General features: G+C 38.3%; 2 non-coding genes and 1 pseudogene across 2 annotated transcripts; 1 reads left to right on the top strand and 2 right to left on the bottom strand.

Annotated features, from left to right (window-relative positions):
• The first annotated feature begins 2,131 nt into the window (after positions 1-2,131).
• LOC144252543 (transport and Golgi organization protein 1 homolog) overlaps positions 2,132-21,661 on the top strand; it is a 37,258-nt pseudogene continuing 17,728 nt past the window's right edge.
• LOC144252551 (U6 spliceosomal RNA) lies at positions 6,304-6,406 on the bottom strand. Its single transcript, XR_013343020.1, has one exon. It is a non-coding gene; the product is annotated as a U6 spliceosomal RNA (small nuclear RNA).
• LOC144252552 (U6 spliceosomal RNA) lies at positions 13,581-13,687 on the bottom strand. The gene has a single exon (XR_013343021.1). It is a non-coding gene; the product is annotated as a U6 spliceosomal RNA (small nuclear RNA).

Here is a 21,661-nt window from a genome sequence, read left to right as displayed (position 1 = left end):
TGGGGGCATGTTTCAAATGCTTATTTGGAAAGAAGGAAGTCAGAAAAATAAATAAATAAAATGCTGTATAATTTATATCAAATTCTAGAAAATGCAAAACAATCTATAATGACAGGAGATGTTTGGAGACAGCCCAGAAAAGGAGAGGGGAGGGATTACAAAGAACGATGAAAGACTCTTTTGATTTTGGTGATAGTCAAAACTTATCAAATCGTACACCTTAAACGTGCAATTTATTGTAGGTCAACCATATCTCAATAAAATTATAAAAATAAAGACATAATATTGTCTAATGGACTGGAGTTGGAATGTGAGAGAAAAGAGATCAAAGATGGTTTGTAAGTTTTGGGCTTTGAGCACCTGGAAAATGGGAATTAAATTGTCATTCTTATTTCTGAGATAGGGAAGACTGAAAGGAGCAGATTTTGAGAGAAAAATGAGTTCAGTTTCTTCAACATGTTGTTAGAGATGCCTACTAGATACATTTTATAATAAATACATGGTAGAAAAGAAATGAAGAATGACTCAGATAGACAGTTTCTCTCTATGATCCACTGGTTCTCCAGAAAGCGCAGAAGTACACTGTACCAACCGGGACCTCTCATGGCCCCAGTAGACAAATGTTTGTGCACACCTTTTTTCCATCGTTTTCTTTATTTAACATTATGAGCATGGTGGACTACATTCTTTTCTCTAAGTTTTAAAGATTCAGTTAATTTGGGGAAACAACTGATGGGTTCATTGTTGGAGGTTGATGAATAACCTTAGCAGAGACTATAGTAACAAGCCCTTGGTCACAGACAAACGAGAATGGCTCCACCAAGGACGGGAGCATTGCAGACACTCTTCCTTGGGCTGGCTAGCTTGTGCCTTCCCCCTGTTAACTGTACATATCAGTAATTCAGCTATATTATGATTTAAATCAGATTTTGCTCCTCTTGTCAGAAAGTACAACAATTGCTTGTTAGTTGATAGGTTGTGATGAAAAGGAGTCTACTCCTTTGGCTTGAAACTTAGCTTCATTACTCACTGGATGTGTGACTGCCTCAATTTACTCTAAAATAAGGATTTGAATAGGACCTACTACTACTGTAAGGTACTATTGTTATGAAGATTAAATGAATTGATATATATAAAACCTTCAGAATAACAACTGGACATAAAGCGTTCAAGAAACGTTAGCTAGTAGCTTTCTTCTCTGACAATCGGTTTTGTCAGTTGGTTCCCACTAAGTTGTGGACTTTTTCCGACCAGGACCAGATATCTTGTCTTTTGATTTTCATCCACTCCCACACCATGCTAGGACTTTGTCCAGCGTCTGGCATGAATGGTAGCACAAAATGAAAGTTAAAAATATGCTGTTGAATTAAATGATTTCTTCCCTTATGGATAAAGATAAGAATCTTAAGATCTTAGCCCAAAGACTAATGTCCATCTCTCTGCCCCCATCTGTCCCTGCCTTAAAAAATAAAGCAGGCCACTGTCTCTATAGTTTACACCCTCACTCACAGTTCCATTCACCTTCCCCTTTCCTAATCAGAGGGATCTTGGGGTGGGGCTTCAAGGAACCTCTAGGAGTTTGAAGGGGAGGGAGCCTGGAACCATAGATTAGCTGTGACAAGTCAGGGGTGGGATTTGGTAGTTCAGAAAAGGAGGTACCAGACCAGGAATGAGGGATGGGAGTGATGGTGGAGTGGGCTAGTTCAGGATGGACCAGAAATGAGACATTGAGGAAAGCCAGAAAGGGCCAGTTGGCGGAGGGGGGGGGGATGGGTGGGTGATGACTAGAATCATGCGGAGGGTCTCTTGTGAGGGCACAGAAGCAAAGGCAGGTGATTGGACGAGAAGGAGAGTCCTAGTTGCCAAGGCAGCGACTAGAGGAGAAGGTCTTCAGTTGAGGAGAAGGTCTCCACTAGAGAAGGACGGAGCTCCAGCTCCGTGCAGTTCTCCAGTAGAGTCTGTGGATCAACCCCCAGATATCCCTGCTGACGGGTCACCCGGGAAAGGCTTAAGCCTTCCTGGGCACCACCCCTCCGTGCTTTGCTACCCACCCGCCCCCTGACGCCGGCCTCAGGCGCCGCCTGCTGCAGCCTACTCCACCGGGTCACCGGCTCCCCGAGGTGACCACAACATGGTTGTGGCGCCACTGCTGCTCTTCTGTCTGTTCGTGCTGTGGCCGGCCTGGCGAGTGCCGGGCCAACGGGACCTGATCACCGGCCAGCGCTTGTGGAAGCACAAACTCTGTGCAGATGAGGAATGCAGCAGTGAGTGCGCAGGCGGGCGGGCCCGCCCGGGTCTCCACGGGGGCTCCGATCCCCCGGTCCCTAGCCCCATGTTTAGCAGGCCTTCCAGGAAAGTCTGGCCTGGTACAAGTTAGCTTGAATAATCACTGTTCATAGTCTCATAAATTCTGTGTTTTTTCCCTTTTCTTCTAAATGGAATGTAATATAGCTCAAGTCCTGTTTTGACTTGCTTCCTGGACATGGTAATTACAAACTTTTTCAAATGCAATCAATGGTCCAGATCTTTATACTATATACTTACAGGAAACAGTACAGAACTGTAATCCATTTTAGACTGACACTTATGAATACTTCATCATAGTGCACAGTATCCAGTGGGAGATGAGAAACAATTTTTCAAAAAAATCCCCAATAATGGCATCAACAGCATTCTACTTTTGTGTTGCTCACTCTCATTTTATCAGTAAATTAGATGATGACTAATTGTTTTATTTTATCCATCCAGTATGGTGCTATGAAGCCGTAATTATTGTATTTTGTGTTTTTAAAGGTTCTGGTCTGTAAGCATAGCTATAAGCATTATCCTGCACCAGTGCAGGGCTTGGCAGCACTGATCTGAACCCCCCCCACCATCTGCACACACAGAGTGTAGGAGAACTCATAGCAAGGGGGGATTCAGTTAATTTGAGAAGGAATAACATCAGTTCTCCCATTTTCCAGAAGACATTGCATCCATATATGAGCACTACTGACTTCTGAACTGTCCTTAACTCCATAAGGTTCTGAAAATGAATCACGCACCATTAAGATTTGTTATTTTCATGCTCCAAAACTTTCAAGATTAGGGAAAACTTGGCTTACAAAATTAAGAATTAATTATTTCCCTGGCCTTTTAGGTTCCACCACAAAATGATGTCAATGACCTTTATAGGTAAAATCTTCCCAAATGTCATTTAATGTGTCTCAGGTGCTGAGATGCTGAGCCAATGGGGCAGACTTCACCAGCAGTCAAATTCATAGACCAATAGTGAATGGAGGGCCTGGGGTTATAGCTCAGTGGTAGAGCACTTGTCTAACATGTGAGGCACTGGGTTTGATTCTCAGCACTGCATACAAATAAATAAAATAAAGGTCCATCAAAAACTAAAAAAAAAAAAAAAAAAAAAAATTAGGCAAAAGCTTAAAAGAATAGTAGTGAATGGAATCTCAGGGTTGAGAAAGACCTTAGAAGCAATTGGTCCAACTTCTTAATAACTGCATGTTGGACTCCTGCTGTTTAATCAAACGTACCCCAGGCTCATGTAACTCATACTGAAATTCCACCCCTACAAGCTCTCAGTTCTAACTGGAATTCTGCCTCATTCACAGAGCCTCAATGCAGGTCTGTACCCAATTCCCTTTAGTCTCTCTTGATATTACTGTGTTCTTTTTAAATGGCTGTCATCTGTCCATTCAATAAATAATTGTTGAGTATCTCTGCCAGGTGCCAGATGCTGTGTTAAGCCTTGGCTCATTCCACCTGCAAATCTGCAAACCAAGACTCCCTCTCTTTCAGCTTTCCTAAAATTCTAAACACCAGCACTAAATCCATGTTTGTTGAATGTGACCCTGTCTATATATCTCTGGTTTTAAAATTTTTCCTTGAGTAAATATTGTTCTGGTCATTTGCACACCTGTAAAAACTTGGTTCTTCCCCTCAGAACCTTTATTTCTGGCAGGGAGATAACAGCATTCACTTGAAACACAGTAAGATAATGGCAGAAAGAGAGGTATTTATTTGATGGTAGAACATTATTGTCCATAAATGCATTTATTATGGTTGGAAGGGTGATCAATAGGGTCATAAAGTAGTTGAGATGTGTTTGAAGCACTGGCAAAGGGCAAACAGGAGTCTGACATGTGGTTTGTTGTTGATTAGACAGGCTGGGGTGGAAGACGGAGGGGGAAGCTGGTAGTCAGAAGAAATGTGTTCAGAGAAATGGAAACATGAAGAAAAGGATATTTGGGGAGGGCAGGAGAATGTGAATAATTGGTGTTGTAAAGTGTGAAGTTGGAAGGGGATGGTCTGTTGGAGAGGCCAGCAAATCTTAAAGGAAGTCATGAGCCAAAGTATCATTAGACCATTAATAGTGGGGATCCTTAGAAAGTTTTAAGAATGAAAGGAATTAGGTTAGATCTGTTTCTTAATGATTTGACAAGGTAAAGTGTCTGGTGAGGTGTCTGGCATTTTGAAGGGTTTTACCCCCACGCACCCCCTAATTCTCATGTAGGCAGTCAGAAGGTGATATAAAGACAATGAATATACCTGGGGAGGAAAGACCACCAGGGTGGAATAGATGTAGTGGGGAGAAACAAATCATTTTTGAGTTGGCTCCATGTTTGTTCATGATGGTGGCAGCCACCTGAGTAAGAGGTATATACAAGCCAGGCAGTTAGAATAATGATATTTCCAGTGATTAAAGCAGTCTTCCACAGTCATAATTTGATTATCAGAATGAATCAGCATCACTTGGAAAGTTAACAGCCTCTCGATATGGGAAGGATTACTTTATTCATATTTTTAGGTATGCACAGAGCCCTCCTCTAGGTCTAGGTCAGGGGACACGAATGTGGTACAGGTATGGTCAGTGATTGTACGGTGATAGGTAAGACATAGACGTGAGTGGTAAAGAAGAGGCACAATGTTAGGAGACTGATTTGAAAGGAGATTTCAAAAAGGCATTTTGATGGCCCAGTATGTACAGGACATTGTGTGAGGACTAAAAGAGTCTAACAGGTGTAAGGCGTGATTGTGATTGTTGAAAGCCTTAAGAAAAGGACTTAACAAATATATGCAAAAATTATGAACAAGTCAATGTAAAATCTTAATCAAGTAGTATGATATCTGATAGGACTGGAGAGTAATAGGCTCTGATGTGTTTGGGAGATGTGCACCAATCAGATTCATTGATCAATGGAATCTTAGTAGAATCTTAGTGTTAGAAGAAACCTTGGAAGGCTGCTAGTCTAGTTTCTCATTCATTGCTGTAATTTTCTTTACTGTGGCCCTGACGAGTAGTTATGAGGCCTGTACACCAGTATTTCCTAGCATGAGTCACTCTCTTACAAGGCTATATGATCTTCTGTTGTCTAGTTCATCCTTGTATTGACTCCAAATTTTCCTTCACATGATTTCCTCTATAAAATTGAATTCTTTTCTACATAGAAATCCTTTAAATATTTGAAGTTATATCTTAATTTAAAAATTATTTTTAGTATTTTTATCATGGAAACTTTCAAATAAGAGCAGAGAGAATAGTAGGGGACTATAGGTAACCATAACATACTGTACATTTCAGAATACTAGAAGAAAAGATTGTGAAAGTTTTACCATAGAGAAATGGTGTTTGAGGAGGTAGATATATTTAACCTGAATTAAACATTACATAGTGTATACATGCATCAAAATGTCATGTTACCTACTTCAATAATTGCAGTGTTTGTTTCTATGTACTAGTTAAAGAATAAATTTAATTAGAAAAGCTTTAAAGAAAAGCATAGAGAATAGTATAATGAACCCACGGGCCATCACCCAACTTAACAGTAATTCCTTGATAGCCAATATCAGTGAGGTTTTTTTTTTTAATTTGTTCTAATTGGTTATACATGGTAGCAGAATGCATTTCAATTCATTGTATATAAATGGAACAAATCTTTTCCTAGTTGTACACAACACATGTGTAGTCCTACATGTACCTTGGGTAATCAGGTTCATCTCATTCCACCATCTTTCCTATCCCTATGCCCCCTCACCTGTCCTACCTCCCCTCTGCCCAGTCAAAGTTCCTCCATTCTTCCATGCCCCTTGCCACCCACCTCACCCCCATTATGGTTCAGCATCCACTTTCAGAGAGAACATACAGCTTTTGGTTTTTGGGATTGGCTTACTTCCCTTAACCTGATATTCCCATTCACCCACAGATGCCATAATTTTTTCTGTTTTAATGCTATAAGTAATATTCCATTTCATATATGTACCACAGTTTCTTTATCCATTCATCTGTTGAAGGGTTGGTTCCACAAAACTATGGAATGCTTCACAAATGTGGGTGTCATCCTTGCTCAGGGACCATGCTAATTTTTTCTGTATTGTTCCAATTTTAGAATATGTGCTGCCAAAGCACATCTGAACACTTTAGGGTCTACACAAAATGCTACTGGAAAAGAAATCTCAAAAGAGGACCTTGAGGACATAGGGCATATCACAGACGCAAAAAGCCAGGGTCCTGCTTCTGCAGACCTTGAAGATGATATATTCCCACAGAGTCCACATATAGCCCTAAAGCCAGAGCTTAGCGATCAGGAGGAAGACTTGCCCATAATCCGCGGCTTCTTTATAGAACAAAAGTCCTTGCAACGCTTCCTGAAGTACTTTGATGTCCAAGAACTGGAAGCCATGTTGCAAGAAATGTCTTTAAAGCTGAAGTCAGCACAGCAGGAGAGCCTGCCCTATAATGTGGAAAAAGTTCTAGATAAGGTCTTCCGTGCCTCTGAGTCACACATTTTGAGCGTAGCAGAGCAAATGCTTGATAATCGTGTGAATGATAATACAGACATAGGAATAAAGGAGAGTAACATATTTGAAGAGGCTGCAGTGCTTGATGATATCCAAGACTTGATCTATTTTGTGAGGTACAAGCACTCCACAGTGGAGGAGACTGCTCCATTGATAAGAGCGCCTCCTCTAGAGGAAATCTGGGCTAAAGCTGAAGGTAAATACCTGCCTGCGGCTTGGGCTGGAGAAAAGGAGTTGTTCTTCCAGATGTTTTCGTGTATTATTGTAAAGTTCTGTTCAGTTTCCATGTGCCTAAAGGAGACAGAAGGCTGAATCAGGAGCCCCATATGTTCCTTTATTCATTCTTTGGGCTAGAGCATGAAAGGACATTGCTTATTCCTTTTTTTCCTTTAGGACAGTTGGGATTGGTTAGCATGTTCAAAAAGAAATTTTATAAAAAGCTAAAGAGAAAGATATGAATGAGAAACTAATGCACAAAAGTAGACCTGTTAACAGTACACATTTTATGATAAAATTATAAAAGGGCTTTATTAAACATAATTTCTTAATCATAAAATACCTGTACTAGATCATGTGGGTGTGGAGTGACTAGCATGAACTTTTTTTTTTTTAATTTAATCTCTTTTTATGTGGTGCTGAGGATCGAACCCAGTGCCTCACCTGCACTAGGCAAGTGCTCTACCACTCAACCCTAGCCCTAGAATAACTTTTAATGGATAGCTTGCCTGAATTCCCCTCCCCAGCATTTGTCTTCTGTGGATACCATGCTATTTCCAGTCTCTTGGGGGAGAGGTCACTTATTCTGGTTTTACTCCACTGGCTTCTAAGGTCCTTGCATTCATATTAATCAAGGATGGAACCAGGATGACAAGCCTTGTAATGTAGTGCTTGACACATAGAAGCCTTTCAATTAAATATTTGTCAAACTGACAATGAGCCAATATCCTGATAAAAGCTTTCTGTTTCCTGGTTTCATATTTGATCATCTCTATCCATTGTTTTTCAAAATGAAATATTTCAACTGAGAGTATATGATAAGAATTCCAGAAGGACATAAAGCCATTGGAAAATTTACTTCCCAAGAGTGCTAATTTTACCTGATAATTGGGGGAAGAAAACAGTTGTACATTTAATCAAAACAGATATATTTTGGATAAGAATGCAAAGTGCAAGTGAATGTGAAGAATATGAAGCTGTAAAGAGATAATCTTTGCTCTGGATCCTATTGGTCTATGTCCTGAGCTCAGGAAGGAGATAGGTTCACCATTTGGCTCCTAGGTTACTTTGAACATATTTGAAAGGCACATTAAGCAAGCTAGAGTTATGGAATTCCCTTCTCTATACTGGCTTGTTGAGACCAGCACACTTGTAGATGAAAGAGTTCCTGTTATTTCTGAGCAGAATAGACATTTCACATTTTTGTTCTGGACCAGGATTCTCTTCTGCACATTTATTCATGTGGGTGTATGTTGGTTTGCCAAGGGAAGGTAAGTTATTGAAGCCTCTATCATAAATGTATTTGTTTATGAAATACTTTGGATTAAAGGCTTCTTTATAAATTTGACTGTATAGTTCAGTCATCCTTTAAATGGGATGAAAACAATTAACCCTCCCGTATCCTTGCCCAGTTGTTCTCATGGGCACATGCCAGGACATGGAGGGCAGTGTTGAGGTATCTGGAGCTGTATGCTGAGGGGGAGTGCTGATCATTGGGCTTAAGTGGGGGTAGATAGTGTCATCCATCTGGCTCAATGCATTCTTCTCCCTTGTAGAGATGCAGCCACCCCATGAAGATGATTTTCCTAAAGAGAACACAAATCGTCTTAATAGAAATCTTCATGAAGAGCCTCACTTCCTGAATCATTTTAATGTGAACCATCCTGAAGAGCCCAGCCCCTTGAGTCAACCTGTGACTGAGGACATGGGTATCTCAGAAATGTCTCAGATCCCAAATACTGAGAAAGTAGACCCAGGTAAAGCTTGCCAATTTTTCTCTACAAAGTAGAGGCATTATCATAATGAAGGCTTTCAAGGATATTTGTTGCCAAAGGTACGAAATAGAGCAGAGAGTGATATAGGTACATGTGAGTTAAAAAAATCTCTTAAGTGAGAGAAAAGCAAGAATAAATATGACTAGAAGTCAAAAATAGGCCAGAGACTGTAACTCACCTAAAAGCAAATGTTTAGCTATGACTAGCTTGCGTAAACCATTTACAACTAAAATATTATTCTTCAAAGGCCTTATGCTCTAAAACTGTAGTTTCAACCAGACCAACAGCACCAGAAACTCTAGGGGTGGGACCCACAATCTGTGTTTAGCAGGCCTTCCAGGAAAGTCTGGCCTGGTACAAGTTAGCTTGAATAATCACTGTTCATAGTCTCATAAATTCTGTGTTTTTTCCCTTTTCTTCTAAATGGAATGTAATATAGCTCAAGTCCTGTTTTGACTTGCTTCCTGGACATGGTAATTACAAACTTTTTCAAATGCAATCAATGGTCCAGATCTTTATACTATATACTTACAGGAAACAGTACAGAACTGCAATCCATTTTAGATTTACACTTATGAATACTTCATCATAGTGCACAGTATCCAGTGGGAGATGAGAAACAATTTTTCAAAAAAATCCCCAATAATGGCATCAACAGAATTCTACTTTTGTGTTGCTCACTCTCATTTTATCAGTAAATTAGATGATGACTAATTGTTTTATTTTATCCATCCAGTATGGTGCTATGAAGCCGTAATTACTGTATTTTGTGTTTTTAAAGGTTCTGGTCTGTAAGCATAGCTATAAGCATTATCCTGCACCAGTGCAGGGCTTGGCAGCACTGATATGAACCCCCCCACCATTTGCACACACAGAGTGTAGGAGAACTCATAGTAGGGGGGGTTATTCAGTTAATGTGAGAAGGAATAACATATCAGTTCTCCCATTTTCCAGAAGACATTGCATCCATATATGAACACTACTGACTTCTGAACTGTCTTTAACTCCATAAGGTTCTGAAAATGAATCACGCACCATTAAGATTTGTTATTTTCATGCTCCAAAACTTTCAAGATTAGGGATAACTTGGCTTACAAAATTAAGAATGAATTATTTCCCTGGCCTTTTAGGTTCCACCACAAAATGATGTCAATGACCTTTAATAGGTAAAATCTTAAATTTTAAACACAAGTTTCACCAGCACTAAATCCATGTTTTTTGAATGTGACCCTGTCTATATATCTCTGGTTTAAAAATTTTCCTTGAGTAAATATTGTTCTGGTAGCAGTTGTATGGCCATGGAAGTAGTGGAGAGTAGACTGGAGATTGTTCATTTTATAATTGAAGGGTCTGACAGCTCTAATTAGGATTTTGAAGTTTTCTTCTCTGTGTTAATTGTCTTTAGGAGAGCCACATATTCCAGGCACTGTGACTCATATTTAGTGAAATACTCAATGAATATTGAAACTGAAGACAGACAATTCTTATTCTATAGCATAAAATCAAATAGCCATTTCCCCTTTCAATTTTAGAGCTACTTATAACAGAAGGTACTCCTGTTGATGCTGCTGATACAGAAAACCAACTAGAGATAAATGTGGAAGAGCCAGAAGATGCCACCCTTTTGGACAGCATACTTTTCTTGTTACATTCATTCTTGCTTTATTTGTCTAAGATGGTAAGTTTGACATAGTTTCTTCAATTAGAATGTTGATTATTTATTAGTTTTTAAGTGGCTTCTGGTCATGAAGTGAAGAACTTAAAATGTCTTTATGAAAATGACTCCTGACTCTTTGAGTAGATAGCTCCTGGAACAAAAGCCATAGGGGTGTGGCTTTAATGGCTACTTGGTTTAGCACATGAGGAAGATTTGCTGTCTACCAAGGCTGGACATTTGCCCACCTGTAAAAACTTGGTTCTTCCCCTCAGAACCTTTCATTCTGGCAGGGAGATAACAGCATTCACTTGAAACACACTAAGATAATGGCAGAAAGAGAGGTATTTATTTGATGGTAGAACATTATTGTCCATAAATGCATTTATTATGGTTGGAAGGGTGATCAATAAGGTCAGAAAGTAGTTGAGATGTGTTTGAAGCACAGGCAAAGGGCAAACAGGAGTCTGACATGTGGTTTGTTGTTGATTAGACAGGCTGGGGTGGAGGACGGTGGGGGAAGCTGGCAGTCAGAAGAAATGTGTTCAGAGAAATGGACACATGAAGAAAAGGATATTCTCAGAGGGCAGGAGAATATGAATAGTTGGTGTTGTAAAGTGTGAAGTTGGAGGGGGATGGGCCTGTTGGAGAGGCCAGCAAATCTTAAAGGAAGTCATGAGCCAAAGTAGCATTAGACCATTAATAGTGGGGATCCTTAGAAAGTTTTAAGAATGAAAGGAATTAGGTTAGATCTGTTTCTTAGAAAGAGTCACTTAAGGCTGATCTTTCTAAAGAAAATCATGATCCAAACAAGACATTTAATCTGTCTAGAAGCTTATCTAAGCATTTTAGGACTTACCTCCCCCCCATTGGTATTTGTTGATATTGGACTTTTAGAATTTAATTATAGGAATGAGAAAGCTTTTAGAGGTTGGAGAATTTAATTATAGGAATTATAGGAATGAGAAAGCTTTTAGAGGTTGGAGAATTTAATTATAGGAATTATAGGAATGAGAAAGCTTTTAGAGGTTGGAGGGCCATTGTGACAGTAATCCTCCTCAACTGAAGTTGTTTCCTGTAGGGTGTGTTATTTCAAGGCTTGTGTAATAAATATGATGTTGTTGTTTTCCTTGTAAAATGTATAGATTTTGAAGCCAGGTAGATCTGATTTCAAATCCCAAGGTTATCATTTAGAAGTTTGGGCAAATAACTAAACTTTTGAAAAAAGTTCTCCTCATCTGAAAAATGTAGATAATGCTTACTCCAATCATAAGAATTAAATGATTTGACAAGGTAAAATGTCTGGTGAGGTGTCTGGCACTTTGAAGGGTTTTACCCCCACGCACCCCCTAATTCTCATGTAGGCAGTCAGAAGGTGGTATAAAGACAATGAATACCTGGGGAGGAAAGACCACCAGGGTGGAAAAGTTGTGGTGAGGAGAAACAAATCATTTTTCAGTTGGCTCCATGTTTGTTCATGATGGTGGCAGCCACCTGGGTAAGGGGTATGTACAAGCCAGGCAGTTAGAATAATGATATTTCCAGTGATTAAAGCAGTCTTCCACAGTCATAATTTGATTATCAGAATGAATCAGCATCACTTGGAAAGTTAACAGCCTCACGATATGGGAAGGATTTCTTTATTCATATTTTTAGGTATGCCCAGAGCCCTCCTCTAGGTCTAGGTCAGGGGACACGAATGTGGTACAGGTATGGTCAGTGATTGTACGTTGATAGGTAAGACATAGATGTGAGTGGCAAAGAAGAGGCACAATGTTAGGAGACTGATTTGAAAGGAGATTTCAAAAAGGCATTTTGATGGCCCAGTATGTACAGGACATTGTGCGAGGACTAAAAGAGTCTTAACAGGTGTAAGGCATGATTGTGATTTTTGAAAGCCTTAAGAAAAGGACTTAACAAATATATGCAAAAATTATGAACAAGTCAATGTAAAATCTTAAACAAGTAGTATGATATCTGATAGGACTGGAGAGTAATAAGCTCTGATGTGTTTGGGAGATGTGCACCAATCAGATTCATTGATCAACGGAATCTTAGTATTATAAGAAACCTTGGAAGGCTGCTAGTCTAGTTTCTCACTCATTGCTGTAATTTTCTTTACTGTGGCCCTGACGAGTAGTTATAAGGCTGTACACCAGTATTTCCTAGCATGAGTCACTCTCTTACAAGGCTATATGATCTTCTGTTGTCTAGTTCATCCTTGTATTGACTCCAAATTTTCCTTCACATGATTTCCTCTATAAAATTGAATTCTTTTCTACATAGAAATCCTTTAAATATTTGAAGTTATATCTTAATTTAAAAATTATTTTTAGTATTTTTATCATGGAAACTTTCAAATAAGAGCAGAGAGAATAGTAGGGGACTATAGGTAACCATAACATACTGTATATTTTAGAATACTAGAAGAAAAGATGGTAAAAGTTTTACCATAGAGAAATGGTGTTTGAGGAGGTAGATATATTTAACTGATTTACACGTTACATAGTGTATACATGCATCAAAATGTCATGTTACCTACTTCAATAATTATAATATTTGTTTCTATGTACTAGTTAAAAAATAAATTTAATTAGAAAAGCTTTAAAGAAAAGCATAGAGAATAGTATAATGAACCCACGGGCCATCACCCAACTTAACAGTAATTCCTTGATAGCCAACATCAGTGAGTTTTTTTAATTTGTTCTAATTGGTTTTACATGATAGCAGAATGCATTTCGATTCATTGTATATAAATGGAACAAAACTTTTCCTAGTTGTACACAACACAGGTGTAGTCCTACATGTACCTCGGGTAATGAGGTTCATCTCATTCCACCATCTTTCCTATCCCTATGCCCCCTCACCTGTCCTACCTCCCCTCTGCCCAGTCAAAGTTCCTCCATTCTTCCATGCCCCTTACCACACACCTCACCCCCATTATGGGTCAGCATCCACTTTCAGAGAGAACATACAGCTTTTGGTTTTTGGGATTGGCTTACTTCCCTTAACCTGATATTCCCATTCACCCGCAGATGCCATATTTTTTTTTCTCTTTTAATGCTATAAGTAATATTCCATTTCATATATGTACCACAGTTTCTTTATCCATTCATCTGCTGAAGGGTTGGTTCCACAAAACTATGGAATGCTTCAAAAATGTGGGTGTCATCCTTGCTCAGGGACCATGCTAATTTTTTTTGTATTGTTCCAATTTTAGTATATGTGCTGCCAAAGTAAGCACACTCTGAGTTTTAACAAATGTAGATACCCATGTAAAAACTACCATAATCAAGATATAGAACAGTTTTTTCACTAGAAAAGGGGTTTCCTTGGGATCCTTCCCAGTGAGTTCCTTCACCACCTGTTCCAGGCAACCACTGATAACTTTTTTTTTAAACTATAGATTCATTTTTCCTACAGTACTGTTTCATATATATGCCACTATAAGTGGACTCATATCTAGGAGTGCAATTGCCTCCTACGTTTAATGTATGTTTTTATCTTGTGTGATACTGTCAAGCCATGCTGAAAAATGACCACAATCATTTTATACTTCCACCAGCAATTTAGGAGACTTCCACTTGACTTCATCTTCACTAGCACTTGGGCCATTCTAGTGGGTATGTCTTTGTGAGTTTATTTCCTGATAATTAATGATATTGAGTGAACTCTTTTTTTTCTTTTGAGATAGGGTCTCACTAACTTGCTTAGGCCTTTGATAAGTTGCCAGCCTCAAATTTGGGATCCTCCTGCCTCAACCTTCTGAGTTGCTGGGATTACAGACATATGCCATGCTGCCTGGATCAAATACTTCTTCATGAGCTTGTTGACCATACTGTTTTTGTATGTCAACTCTCTCTGGCTAGCTGGAATCAAGACTTCTCCCAGCTCAGTGCCAACTGTGGGATTGGTTAGCTTATAGTTGTTCTTGGCCCCCACAGGTACTGCTTAGAATGTAGCCCCAAACTGAAGACCACCTCCATGCAGATTTCTGGAACTCTTTTTCTTTGTGGCTCCCATCTTTCTGGTAGTTTTCTCTACATATTTTTGGCTGCTTAATCTCCTGGAACTATGGTCTCTCTCTCCTCAGTGAGACTGTTGTGCCCCATTTGGGTTCCCCTTCCCAAACTGAGGTCTAGAGTGTGCCTCCAGGTAGAATGCTCACCTTTGTTCTCCTGCTCTTAGGGGTGACAGTTGCATGTCCCTTGTGGCTTTCTATCTGAAAATAGCTCTTTAAAAATATATTTTGACTGGGCATGATGGCATATGCCTTAATCCTAGTGGCTCGGGAGGCTGAGACAGGAGGATCACGAGTTCAAAGCCAAAAGTGAGGTGCTAAGTAATTCAGTGAGACCCTGTCTCTAAATAAAATACAAAATGGGGCTGAGACTGGGGATGTGGCTCAGTGATCAAGTGCTCCTGAGTTCAATCCCTGGTACCCCCCCAAAAATATATATATATATGTATGTATTCCGACTTTCTGGTTGCTTTCAGTGGGAGAACAAGTTTCATATAAGTTACTGTCTATTGATTTCTCCTTTTGTTGTAACTTTTTGCAGTAATTGAAAAAAAATATGTTTGTGGGACTTCTAGGATATATTGTAGTTTGGGTGAATAAATGACATCCCCCTGGTACAACAATTTAACCTGTTTTCTCTATTGCTTTTTTTTTTTTTTTTTTTGTGGTGCTGGGGATTGAACCTCGGGCTCCATGCATTCTAGGCAAGTGCTGAGCTAACAACCTCAGCCTCTCTCTGTTGCTTTATATTTCTTGGAAATTCTGTTTCTTATGAAAACTTAATAGGAAATATTGCATTGACATCTGCATGTCCTCTCCTTTGATGTTGACTACTAGTCAACAGTGACCTTGGTGAGATTTGCTAATATATTACAGGTTGCAAAATAGCAATGGTCTGAGTTGCTGGGATTTTTCTTTCTTCATTTAAAGGCTGGGATGCCTATACAAATAAAAATTTATGATTGATTATTCTTTCTTTTTTTTTTGGTACTGGGGATTAAACTCAGGGGCACTTGGCTAGTGAGCCATATCCCCAGCCCTATTTTGTATTTTATTTATATACAGGGTCTCACTGAGTTGCTTAGCAATTTGCTTTTGCTGAGGCTGACTTTGAACTTGCTATCTTCCCTCCTCAGCCTCCCCATCTACTGGGATTACAAGTGTGTGCCACGGCGCCTGTCTACGATTGATTATTCTTTACACAGATATTCGGTTTGTATAGTTAAGGCAGGAGATAAACATTTGACTCCTTTTCTTCATTTAAACACTTTTCAGAATAGTAAGGTATTATTCTAGCATTATCAAATGATACCCAAAGGGGCTTTTGAAATCTTTTTAATTTTTATTTAAGAGTCAATATGATGTCATACATTTAAAAATATTTGGTGTGTTTAATCCAGTTAGGAATAGTAATTGTTCTTACCTGATGCTCAATTTCTTCCCCTTTTGCCTTGTAGAAGCCTCCTTATCTTGGCTCCTGGGACCCTTTGCCACCACCTAGTGGTCATTGTTACCTATTTCCCTTGCTTTTGAACTATGAGATGTTCCAAGTTCATCTTAAACATTGCCTGTCCAGACCTTGAAGGAACTGTTTCTCTAAAAGAACTTTGGTTCCTTTCAATAGGAAATGATATTTAGAGGCTACATTCCAAGTACTAGGATTGCTTATTGCTCAAATTGACTGTCATTTGTAGGCCTTTTTAGTGAACAAAGCTCAGAAATATGTGGGGATTTTTCATCATGTCATTTAGATAATTCCCATGAAAATTCAGGATGCTAGAGAGATTTTACTTCACTTCATCTATCTTAGATTTGTGTTTTCTTTCTCTGATGTTGGAGTTCCAGTTTTCAATGACATCAATATAATTGTTTACAGTCTTGTGCCACTTAATGACATTTTGGTCATTAGTGCATAATAATGGAGCTAAAAAATTCTTGTCACCTAGTATTTTTAATATCTTTTTTGTGTTTTGATATGTTTAGATATATAAACATTTCGAATGTTACAATTGTCTACATAATTCAGTATAATATCTTATAGGTTTTTATCCCCAAAGCGATGATATACCATATATGAATACCTACGTGTGGAAATGGCTATATTTTCTACGTGTGGAAATGGCTATATTTTCTAGGTTTGTATAAGTATACCTAATGATGTTTACACACTGAAATTGCCTAAGATGTGTTTCTCAGAATTTATTCCCATCATTAAGCAACACACGACTATATTTATGTTATTTAAAATACTTTCAGGAATGTATTACTGAAATGAAATGAAATTCTCTTGTCTTTAAGGTATATCCCACTAAGGTATATTTGAAATAATTCATTTCTGTGGTTTGTCACCAACATGATATCACAGGTTGTTTCATTTTTGCTTTCAATATTTAGGTGTTACTTTTTAAAGATTTTTTTTTGTTTGTTTATTTTACACTTATTTAAATATTTAGAAGAGCTAAAGTTAATTTGTAAAAATAAGTTGTTTCTGTTTTCTGGTACTGGTGATTGAACCCAGGGCTCCTATCCACTGAGCCACATACCTTGCCTCTTTATTTTTTATTTAGAGATAGTTCTCACTAAGTTGCGTAGGGACTTGCTAAGTTGCTGAGGCTAGCTTTGAACTTGTGATTCTCCTGCCTGATTTTGAAAGAACTCTAGCTTTTGTCCCAGTTCTGTCTACCCTGATGTTACTCTCTTTTATAGTTAACTTTTAAAATTTATTTCATTATGTATTCTGCTATTAAAAAATAAGCAAATGAGAAAAAGGGATATGTAGCTCAGTGGTAGAGCACTTGCCTACCATACATGAGGCCATGTGTTCAATCCCCAGCACCATAAAAAGAAAAGCAAATGATTTTTACATCTAGCTATGATAGCTTTATATAGGTACTGGCTTCACCTTCCCAACTGAAACAACTAAATAAATATGAAAAAAAAAAAACCCACAAACAGATAAAATTTGAAGATCCAGTAACATTGAAGATCAAGCAACAAGAATGATTCTGGAAACATAAGGAACAAATGCTGTGAGCTCTTTAGTTGCCCCAGCTTTTACTATGCTAAGAGATTCCCAAGCCATGACAAAGAAGGGGAAGTCAGGCAGAACCAGAGGATACCATGAATTGAGAGATGGTGCTGAGATTCCAGGAAAACCAAAGTGACTAGAATTCACAGGGTGGAGTAACAAAAGAAGGTTGCTACATTGAGAGACAATTCTGGAAATTTGTGAAAGGCTCCCTGAGTGTTCAGCAGGGTATTGATCAGCACATAAGTGTGATGAAACTGCTTAGCAAGTCAGAGAAACAATCTTAAGTGATTAGAAGGAACAGGTCCTAACACAGGGACCAGAATAGCACCTGAAAAAAACTATCTAAGGAAGTTGGGTAGAATAATCAGAAGGGTGTTACCTCGGACTGACTGTTATAATTTATGTCATACCTAACAAATATTCAGACCCAAGAGACTCAAATTGTTTCCAGTAATTTAACTGTATACAAAATATTAAGAAAAGTAATTCGTAATGTATGGCATCGAATCAAAGCTTACCAGGCATGCAAAGAAGCAAGAAAAATACAATCCACAATGATGAGGAGAAGAATCATCCAATCAAAGCCAACTGAGAACTGGCGGAGATGTTAGAATGAGGTAATGGCATTTTTTTAAAGTTATGACTATTATATTTCGTGTGTTAAAAAGGTAAAAAGAGATATAGAAGATATATTTTAAGAAAATCAGACTTGTAGAGTTGAAAATATATGATAAATACAGTGGATGAGATTAATGCCAGAATAAGCATTGCAATGAAATTGTTAGTGAACTTGAAGACAAAGCAAGAGAAGTACCCCGAATGAAACACAGAATATAGTGGAGTGATACCTTTAATATATTTGAAGAGCAATAATGTTGGCCGATAATATCGTGCCCAGTGAAATATCTTTCTAAAATGAAGACTTGTACTGACATACAAGCTGAAAGACAGCAGACGGAAATAATGGAATAAAGGAGTAAGAAAATGGTTACTGTGTGCATAAATGTTTAAAATAATTTTTCTTATTTGAACATTTTAAAAAGTCATTGACTGTTTAAAGACAAATATCAGTGTAGTATGGGACTTAGAAAACATGTAAAGTAAAATACATGACAACATTATAAATCTCAGAAGGGTAGTAATTATTTTAACGTTCTTATTGAATATGTGAAGTAATATAGTATCATCTGAAGGTAGATTGTGACAAATTAAAGATGTATATTCTAAACTCTGAAGCACTAAGATTAGAAAACAGAGTTATAGCCAATAGAGGAATAATAAGCCAATAGAGAAATCACTAAAACATACCGATAGTGGTATTTCTGCAAAAGAAGACAGAAAGAAAGAAAAGAAAAAGAACAAAGAACAGAAGGAACAAATAGAAGATTATATTAAGATTACACCTATGTACAGCAGTAATCCGGGGACAGGTGAGCGTCTTTCCTTCTGGAGTCCTTTCATTTGGACTCTTCTGCTTGGCTCTCCTTGTGCTGTCCCCCGCTGGGCTCCGCAGTTGGTTCTTTCCGCTCCCAGCCCCACCCCTCAGCATCCTCCATCTGCTCACTGCAGTCTGCCCAGTGGCTTCCTCTGATGACGCGTTTTACATGCTTTGGGCAAAAAGCCCCTGCGGTGGAGGAAGGCAAAGTTCACTCCCAGTACGCGCCCCCTGTGCTGGGTCCTCCCAAAGTAGGAAACAGTGAAAGACAGGGTCCTGTGCTGTTCTGCAGGGAAGCATCACTTCCGCTCAGCTGTCCCTACACCATGGACTCACAGTACCTGCCACTGTGCTTCCCCGGGGGACCCGGAGCTCCTGGGACCCCTGTTGATGCTCTACGCAGCCCTCATAGCCAAGCTACTGGAGGTGATGGTCCCATTCCCAGGGAGGGACCCCAGCTCTGGCAGGCGGGTGGCTGAGTTCTGGCGGAGTGGGTGCACTGACTGTCGCTGCGACGGAGAAATGGAGTGTGTCAGGCCCAAGGCAGGCAGGACGTGACTGTATTGTTAAGCGAGGCCAGTAAGAGTGGACTTGAGCTTTCCCCACTTGCACTTTTTTTTTTTTTTGACGGAATAGAGGTGACAACCTCATGGTATGTTCCGAAATGCAGCCAACAATCCAAACAGCTAACGTTACTACAGGTTTTTTCCCTAGGGAGACTGCTGGGGAATTGGGCCCAAATGACAGTTATCTGGTATTACCTGTAGAGGGCGGTGAAAACGGAAGAGTAGGCAGGTGTTTACTACACTGCCTTTGAGCAACCATTTAAAATTAGGCTTTGAATTTTATAGAAGGATGTTAAATTCAGAGAAGTTTATCTAAGCCAGTTTTCAAGAGTTGTCTGAAATTACATGTCACTTATCTGTTTATATAAGAGTGGAATGGAAGTAAGATTTAAAATCTTATACATATATCATCATTGTTTTTATTTGTTGCCATAAAATTAATTAGTTCTTTCATATATTTAAGTTTTTGTCTTAAATGAATTTTTTAAATTCTAAAAACCAGGTTATCAGAGAAAAGAATGATCCAGAGGGATTCTAGCCAGGTGTTAGACAATGTGATGATATAGGGCCTGTTACAAACTGGAAATGTATGCTCAATTTAAAGTATTTAGATTCGGGCTGGGGTTGTGGTTCAGTGGTAGAGCGCTTGCCTAGCATACATGAGGCACTGGGTTCGATCCTCAGCACCATATAAAAACAAAACAATGTGTCCACCCTAAAACTAAAGATACATAAATAAATATTTTTTTTAAAGTATTTAGATTCATTATACTTGAAAACACTGCAAGAGAACAAAAAATATGAGACTGCCAGTATCCTCTCTCTTGAAGAAGCTATTGGAAAATATTGAGGAGGTGGTTTTCTGATGAGGAGGTTGGTTTAGAATTGCCATGATTCTTTGTGACTGTTTTGTTATAAATATAAGGTTTCCCATTTTTTCTAATTTGTCTGTTTCAGCTGTTTACTACATTGCCTGATGATACTCAACCTGGGCCTGATTTTTATGGACTACCATGGAAGCCTGTAGTTTTCACTGTTTTCTTTGGGATTGTATCCTTTCTCATTTTCTTTTGGAGAACTGTTCTTGTTGTGAGTAAATTGACTTACTTATACCTTAGCACATAAGCACAAGGATTATTTTATATAGTCACTGCCCCCCCCCTTTTTTTTTTTCTTTTTCAGTTGCTAAAACACAAATTAGTGGTTTAAGTCAAACTAACCTTATAAAATAATTTAGTGTGGGTGCAGTTGGTATAACTGGTAATTCTTACAGCCATCCTAACCAGTAGTTTCATATGTATCAGAAGTCTTAAAAGTGGGATAAAAGATGGGATAGGTTAGATAAATATCCTTTTATGTAGCATATATGTCTAGTAGTCTATCTTAAAGAAATAACTATGCTTTGAAGATTTTGGTAATGTTTTTCAATGGAACAGTGTATTAGATTGAAGACTTAGCAAAACATAATTTATTTAGGGGTTATTGTATGTTTGATTAATGGAATAGTAGGCAGATTTATTTATTTCAAAGCTTTGAGGTACAGAAAATGCTCACAATTAAATGTGAAGTGGGGAAAAAAGCAGAAACTAAGATTTAAATGTTGATGAACTGTATGTTAATATAAACACATATAAACAGGGGGAAATGCTGCAAAGAAATACAGTAAAATGAGAAAAAGGAGATGAGATAATTTTTCCAGTCTTTTATATAAATTTTCCCAGATTTTATGATTTGATCATATGTTCAGAAAATACCTTTTTATTTGGAAGTATAGATTATGTGTTGTCCAAAAATCCATTAAATGTTTTGTTCATTAAGTTTTTTTTTTCCTGAGCAGAATTAGTCTATGTCTGTGTATGTGTGTACATATATGTATAAGTGTGTGTGTGTGTGTGTGTATAGGCTTATACATACTTATGTTTGTACTGTAGGTTATTCTGTTTCATAGTTATTTAACATAATTGGAAGAAAATTATTTTAGGTAAATGGACTTTGCATATGAAAATCCTAACATTTAAAGAGGCCAAAAGCATTGGATACAAATCTTTTCAAATCTGAGTGTTCTTTTTCTGATTTCTTAATTATTTCAGACATATCATTGTTAAGATAAGTTTCCTCTCCTTGTACAATTGAGAGTAAAATCTCTTAAAAAGTATTCCCTTCTT

Source organism: Urocitellus parryii, unplaced genomic scaffold (assembly GCF_045843805.1).
Source record: "Urocitellus parryii isolate mUroPar1 unplaced genomic scaffold, mUroPar1.hap1 Scaffold_45, whole genome shotgun sequence".
Lineage (NCBI taxonomy): Eukaryota > Metazoa > Chordata > Mammalia > Rodentia > Sciuridae > Urocitellus > Urocitellus parryii.
Note: the sequence above shows the minus strand (reverse complement) of the source record. Positions and strands in the feature narration are given on the sequence as shown.